Source organism: Mirounga angustirostris, unplaced genomic scaffold (assembly GCF_029215605.1).
Source record: "Mirounga angustirostris isolate CCGP_5_RB_7025 unplaced genomic scaffold, mMirAng1.0.hap1 SCAF_5, whole genome shotgun sequence".
NCBI lineage: Eukaryota > Metazoa > Chordata > Mammalia > Carnivora > Phocidae > Mirounga > Mirounga angustirostris.
In genome coordinates, this window is record NW_026991713.1 from 97,374,947 (window position 1) to 97,383,179 (window position 8,233).

The window sequence follows — 8,233 nt, forward strand, 5'->3', positions numbered from 1 at the left end:
ATCGTATGGTAGCTCTATTTTCAACTTTCTGAGGAACCTCCATACTGTTTTCCAGAGTGGCTGCACCAGTTTGCATTCCCACCAACAACGTAGGAGGGTTCCCCTTTCTCCACATCCTTGCCAACATCTGTCGTTTCCTGACTTGTTAATTTTAGCCATTCTGACTGGTGTGAGGTGGTATCTCATTGAGGTTTTGATTTGGATTTCCCTGATGCTGAGCGATGTTGAGCACTTTTTCATGTGTCTCTTGGCCATTTGGATGTCTTCTTTGCAGAAATGTCTGTTCATGTCTTCTGCCCATTTCTTGATTGGATCATTTGTTCTTTGGGCGTTGAGTTTAAGAAGTTCTTTATAGATTTTGGATACTAGCCCTTTATCTGATATGTCATTTGCAAATATCTTCTCCCATTCTGTCGGTTGTCTTTTGGTTTGTTGACTGTTTCTTTTGCTGTGCAAAAGGTTAAAAAAAAAAAAGAAGAAGATAGCAGGAAGGGAAGAATGGGGGGGGGCATCGGAGGGGGAGATGAACCATGAGAGACTATGGACTCTGAGAAACAAACTGAGGGTTCTAGAGGGGAGAGGGGTGGGGGATGGGTTAGCCTGGTGATGGGTATTAAGGAGGGCATGTTCTGCATGGAGCACTGGGTGTTTTACACAAACAATGAATCATGGAACACTACATCAAAAACTAATGATGTAATGTATGGTGATTAACATAACATAGTAAAACAAATTAAAGAAAAATAAAATGAACCAAATGGAACTTCTAGAAACAGAAAAATATAATAATTAAAATAAAACCCAGTGGATGGATTAAACAGCTAAAGAGAAAACTAATGACTCAGAAGACAGATTCAAAGAAATTTTCCAGGGTGCCTGGGTGGCTCAGTCAGTTAAGCGTCTGCCTTCAGCTCAGGTCATGATTCCAGGGTCCTGGAATTGAGCCCTGCGTCAGGTTGCCAGCTCAGTGGAGAGCCTGCTTCTCCGTCTCTCTCTGCCTGCTGCTCCCCCTGCTTGTGCTCTCTCTTTCACTCTCTCTTAAATAAATAAATAAAATCTTAAAAAAAGAAATTTTCCAAAAGAAATCATAGAGAGACAAAAAAAGATTTAAAAAAGTTATGTCAAAATATGTGGATATTAGAGTGAGGAATTATAATATTTATATAATTTTGAGGGTATGTGTATCTTTGAGGAATTGCATACCTAGCAATTCCAGTCCAAACCTTAACCAGCTCAACAACTCACAACCAAGATAGAATTCTTGTTTTTATATATTGGGAGAGAGAGAGAGAGAGATATGGGAACATTCATGGCAGCAATGCTTGATATAGCAATCAAAACCCAAAAACTAGAAAGTAGGAGGAACATAGAAAAATAAACTGTGATCTATATTTTATATGCAAAATATATTTAAATTATATTGTGACTGTGGAATACTATGAAAAAGTAAAAATTAATGAACTATTATTGTATAGATCATCATGGATGTGGTATGAAAGTAATGTGGAATTAAAAAAAGGCAAATTATATAAAGATACATGCAATATTATTTCACTCATACAAAGTTTGAAAGCATGAAGAACATGAACAATAGAATGACATACTGAGTAGGGATACAAGAATATGTGAAAACAAAGAAAAATGAAGAAATGATAGGCAAAAATTCAGGTTACCTCCAGGGGTTAAGGGAACTTGATGGGATCAGGGAAAAGCACACAGGGGCTAATGTTCTACCACTTGAGCGGAGCAGTGGCTTCATGTGCACATTTATTGATTTTGTCACCCTTTTGTTTATGTTAAGAGTATCTTTTGCATATAATCAATATATAAAAATAAAGATATGGAATATTACATATCAAGCAAATATGTACCAAACACATTGACCAAGTTTTTTCAGACAAAATGCATTTTGAGGTAAACTCCATCCAAAGGGAGAAAGAGAGATACTATACATCAGTAAAATGAATAGATGAAGATAATATAGTGATCACAAACATGTATGCACCTAATAATAAAGGCTTGAAATACATAAAATAAAAACTGAAACTTAACTTTTGAGATACACAGATCAATCATTTGTTGTAGCTGGTGATTTTAACACATTACTTCCTGAAACTAATCAATTAAATCGACAAAAAAAGAAGATATGATAGATTTGAATTATACAACTACATAACTAATAAGCCTGAACTAATACATATATATTTCACACCTAATATATATAGAATGCATATGCTTTTCAAGAATACATGGAACATTCACAAAAGTCAACATTAAACTTGAGTAAAAAAGGGAACCTCAGTAAATTCCAAAGAACTAGCATTGCACAAACCATACTTAGACAATAATGCTATACAATGAAGACTTGATAACAAAAGGATAATTTTTAAAAATCCCATATGCCTGGAAACTAAAACGCATGCTACTGAATAACCCTTTGGTTAAAGGGGAAGTCAGAGGGAAAAGTATGAAGTACTTAAAACTGAACAGAATAAAAGCACCATATGTCCAAACACATGGGGCACAACTAAATCACTTCTTTGAGAGAAATTTACAGCTTTAAATACATTTATCACAAAGCAAGAAAGAACAAAAACAAATGAGCTAAGCTTCCAACTCCAGAAGGTAGGAAAAGAGCAGTTGAATAAACCTCAAAAACTAAAGGTAATAGAAAATTAGAATGAGGCAGAAATAATAAAGAAATGTATCTTATTCATGAATGGCCAATCTAACATTTTAACTATTTCGGTTCTCTCCAGAGTAATCTGTAAATTCATTTTAATTCCAAGGTAATTCTCAAAAAGATTTTTTGAGGGGATATAAACTTACTCCAAATGTGTATCAAAGAATATAGATCCACAAATAGCTAATTAAACTTTGTAAAAATAAAGTAAAAAAAAACTTTGTAAAAAGAAAATAAGTCAAGTTAGTCATCTTATTAAAAAAAATATATATGAGGGTCCCCTAGGTGGCTCAGTTGGTTAAGCATCTGCCTTTGGCTCAGGTCATGATCTCAGGGTCCTGGAATAGGCCCAAGTCATGTTCCCTGCTCAGCAGGCAGTCTGCTTCTCCCTCTGGCCCTCTCCCGACTCGTGTGGTCTCTCTCTCTCTCTCTAGCTTGCTCTCTTTCAAATAAATAAAATTAAAAAATTTTAAAAAAGAAAATATGAAAATATTACAAACCCATAGTAATGTAGCAATAAAAGCGATGTGATTTTGGTATGGGGATAGCAAAGAGATCAATGCAATAGAATTCAGTGCTAAAAACCCTCATCATATTCATATATATTCCATTCCTAAATATATAGGTATGAATCACCAGAAAATAATGAAGAAAAGAATTACATTGGAGGAGAATAAATTGTATACCTACCTTACCAAATGTAAATGTGATCTTTTAAAAGATTAATGGTCTGTATAGGAAAAGTAAAATTGTAACATCATAAAAGAAAAAGGTGTAGGGAGGTATTTATTAAATGATACTCCAAAAACACAAACGACAAGGAAATTTAAAAAAAATGATACTTTTGACTTTATCAGAATTTTTATTTAACAAAAGACATCACTGTCAAGGAGAATAAACCAGTAACAGATTGGGAGGTGTTTACAAAAATAAACCAGTAACAGATTGGGAGGTGTTTACAAAAATAAGCCTGGGATTAGTATCTAGGATGTTCAACAAACAGAAATCAGCAGCAAATACATGTGTTCCCAATGGAATAATGGGAAAAAAGTTATGAATAAGCAATCCACAATAGGGGGAAACTCAAATGGCCAACAAGTATATAAAGAGATGCTAAATCTCACTAGAAGTGGTAGGACTAATAGAAGCAGGAAATAGTAGTAATAGTAATTACTAAACATTTATATATGTACCTCACTACTAGTTCATCTACTCCTCATATTAATGCCATGAGGTAATTATATTACTATCTCCCTTTTATAGAAGCAGAAACAGAGGCATAGAGAAGAGTCTTATCCAAGGTCATACGGGTAGTAAGTGATGGAGTGAAGATTTGAACCCATACTCTCAAGTACGACAAAACCCCAAACTTTGCTTTCATCCGAGTGTCAAGGGTGTTGGTAAGGATGTGGGGAAACAGACAGCTTTGTGCGCTGCAGGCAGGAGGACAGTCTGGGGCCAAGGTTCTAGAGAGAAACCTGGGAATGGTGAGTATGGCTAGTATGCCTTTCCCTACAAGAGGATGTGAGCAGAGTTAGGTGCAGAGGCCTGGGTCCCTGTAAAGGGGTGGGTGCTCCGTGGAACACCAGGTAGTAACAGTCAAAACCAAGACTTAGAGGGACATAGAGCATTACGGGTGAATCTGAAAAATGTACTTTTCAGTTAAAAAAGAGAAGAAGAAACAGAAAGTCCACAGCAGGATGCCATTTATGTAGATTAAACACACAAACACAATGTATTTAAAATGTGTTTTAGAAAGTCCATTTCTATTGGGGTCCCTGGGTGACTTGGTCCTTTGAGTGTCTGACTCTTGATTTTGGCTCAGGTCCTGATCTCAGGGTTGTGAGATCAAGCCCTGCATCTGGCTCTGTGCTCAGTATTGGGGGGGGTAGTCTGCTAGAGAGTGTCTCCCTCTGCCCTCTCTCTCTCTCAAATAAATAAATAAAGCTTAAAAAAAAGGAGAAAGTCCATTTCTGTTAAGGATTTGTATCAAACACATTGGGAGGGCAGTGAGAGGACTGGGGATCAAGGACATGGAGGAAAAGATTACTACAACACCACCAGTGGGAATTGTGCGTGGTCACAGCTTGTGTGATTAGCTCTCTCGTCCCCACATAGCATTGCATACTCACTGCCTGAGAAGCCCGCCCCTCCAGATACCACCTGCCCCTCCAGAACCCCTCCTGGGAGGTTCTGCCTGGTCATGGTGGCCAGAACTCAGACTTGCCTCTACAAGACCCTGGATTCCCTCGGCTGTGTAATTCCTAGAACACGGAATTTTGGTCACGTCCAGACCACATGCCTGAGGCTGAGCATCTGACACTCGGTGGTACTGACACAGAACTCCATCACAGCCAGGTGGCCCTTCAGGGGAGCATGGCTCTTCCTCGCCAAGGCCCACGCACCTCCATCCCACCTTAGCCTGGTGCTAAGCTCAGCAGGTCCTCCTCCTGAATGCCTGCTCCTGTTACTGCCGGTCTCTGCTGGGCTCAGGGGACCACAGTGTCCCTGACCCAGAGCCTCCTTTTTCCTCTGTCACCCCAGTAAGGGAGATGCCCTTCCTGCTCCTTGCCCTGAATGGCACTTCTCCCACACAGCCCCACCCTACTCCCATTCCTTGGCATGCACACAGGCCTGGCACCGGGCCTCCAAGTTCTCAGCGTCAGACGGCAGGAGCATGCCAGGTGTATCGAGGGCCAGCCTTGGCCCTGCGTTCTGGCTGTGTGGGCTTTCAGCATTTTTGCATCTGTCTGGGCTGTGTCACTTGGCACTTTGAGATGTGTTGCTTTCTATGAAGGTCATTTCCCATGTATGCATTTAATGTCCCCTGCCAGACCGATGGTTTTCAAGAAACAAAGCTTGTCCCACTCCCCAATTCCCTGGAAATGCATATGTGTGTGCCCCGGGGTAATGTTTGTTCTGCTATTTTTCAGTGGTGGGATGGACCGGCCCTGAGCCAGGCATATCTAGGCATCGCAGCCTTCCCCTGCTCCCAACCAACCTACATGACCAGGGTGTGTTAGGACCCGATTAGGAAAACCAACAGAGCTAATGGGGTAGAAATAACAACTCTTGGGAGTCCAGACCTCTATAGCTTACAAAAGCCCTTTCACAGACACTTAGGCATTTACTTGTTCCAACCTCCCGGAGGCTCAGTGCCTTACCCAAAGTCGTGGGGCTGTAGCAATGGGAGCAGCTTGGATTTCCCATCTTCTGTGCCCGCCTCCGGGATTTTCAGAGAGGCCAAGTCTGACCAGCTGCTGCCTTTCTCTCAAGTGGAAGGCACAGTGTCTGTGCGCTGGAGTTTGGGCCCAGCCTTCTGGCCTGTCCCCCTCTGCAGAAGCGGGATGCTTTCATGACCACCTCGGCCTGCAGAGAGGGAACGTTAACCAGCTCTAGCACTTCCTTCCCCAAATGGCTTTCCTCCTAATCAATCCCAGGAGCTCCCCCTTTGGTTGCAGGGAGATGCTGAGGGAGACACTCCAAATGCTCAGTGCCACACAGTAGCAACTTTGACTGTAAATACCCCAAATTGTGTTTAGACAGCATTAAAGCCTGGTTAGTTAGCAGCAGGAAGCTGGTCTAGGGCCCTGCCTCTATCCTGGTCTGGCTGGCTCTCTGCTCTCACGCGGGACAGAATGAGCATGCTTGCTGGCCTGTCTGCTTTCCCCAGTAGTGTGTCTCTCTCCCTATCCCTTGGACATAGCAGGGCTGGAGAGAGAGCTCTTGATGAAAATGGGGTCCCCTGACTCCCTGGCCCCTATCATCCCTCCTTCTCTCCCAGTGGGTGCTGATAGGAAAAGCATGGTGCAGGGGCGGAGCCTGGTTACTTTCGTTTATCAGTTTCCTGTGGTTGCCGGGACAAATCACAACTCAGGGGCTTAAGACAACAGAAATGTATTGTCTCCCAGTTCTGGACCCAGAGGTCCAGAATCAGTTCCACTGAACCAAAATCAGTGTGTCTGCTGGGCTGCCTGCCTCCCTCTGGAGGCTCTGGGGGAGAACCTGTCCTTGTGTCTTCCAGGGCCTGATGATCTGCAGGTACATCCCTCCCCTCTCCGGGGTCAGCGTCTTCTCTCTCTGCTCACCTTCACATCACTTTCTCCTTGGCGTGGGGTCAAGTCTCCCTCTTATCAGGATACATGTAATTGCATTTGGGGCCCATCCGGAGGATCCAGTATAATCTCTCCAGCTCAAAATTTTTGTTTTGATCGCTTCTGCAAAGATTCCTCTCCCCATTAGGTAGCGTTCACAGGTTCCAGATACCAGGACGTAGATATCTTCTGGGGGAGGAGCAATTTTTCAGCCTTTTTCAACCTCTAATTCCTTGTGTTGTTGGAGAAGTAGACTTCCTCTCTCTGGGCCTCAGTTTCCCCATTTGTGAAGGGTGGCTAAGATGGCCCCTGAAGCCCTTCCCGTGCTTTGGCGTCATGAACCTCCCCCCACAACCCGATCCAGCCAAGTGGCCCCCGCTTGCTTCAGGAGGGACCAGCCTTTCCTCAGTCTTGGAGGCGGTGTTTGCCTGCGGGGGGCACATTCTCCTCCCCACCAGGGCCATTTCCTGGGGAGTTTCAATTGCCCGAGGTGTTGGGGCAGTGACTGAAAGGTGGCCAGACTAGTCGGGGCTCTCACGGGGTGCCTGTCAGACTTGCGCCAACACCTGCCACCACGTTCCGGGCCCAGGACTGCGAGAAGGAAACAAGGGTAGGGGTGGGGAGGGCAGAGATGCAGGACTCTTCCCTCCCAGCCCTGCACCTAATGCACGCCCATCCAGTTCCTCTCAACAGGAACACCAAGGGGTGGCTGGCCCCGGCAGCCCCCGCACCCTCCCCTCCCCTCCCCCCCAGCTGCATGCTCCCTATAGTAAACACATGACCTCACGTCTGACTGCCTGGCATTCTGGAAGCTGTCCAAGGAAGCCTAGGCAGGTGGGTATCGCAAGCCTCTCAGCAATAAGCAGCTTCAACCCCAAGCTGTACCATCAGCCCTGTGCTCTTGGATTTTAAAAGCAAGCTCTTCAAACCTGGCCACAAGCCCCGTGCTTTGCTCCCTCTCTGTTCTGTGGGGCAACCCCCAAGCCCCTCGTGTGTGATGTGGGTTACGGTCTCCTGCAGCCTGAGGTGACCTCGCGTCCATGCCCCCTCAGCATTGCCGCTGTGCCTCCTCTCTCCCCACCACCTTAGCTACCAGGAATCTCGGCACCATCAGCAATTACCCAGGCAGAACTCTGTTTCTGGGGCCCTGGCACATGCCAAGGACACTGCTGAACGCTCTACACGTGTGATCTAACTTACTCCTCCAAACCACAATCCTGAGAGTTTTGTGTTATTCCTGACTTCTTTACAGGTAAGCAACTGGAGACCTGGATAAGTCATGGATTGGCCCATGGTAGCCCCACTGGTCAAGTGGCAGCCTAGGGTTTGAACCACTCTGCCCGAATTCAGCACAGGCCTCCCACCAGCTCAGAACCATCCCACACGCCATTCTTGCCCCAACATGACGTGTCTCCCCTCTGTCTCTTTGCCAGACATGTCCTTCTCCACCTTTGAG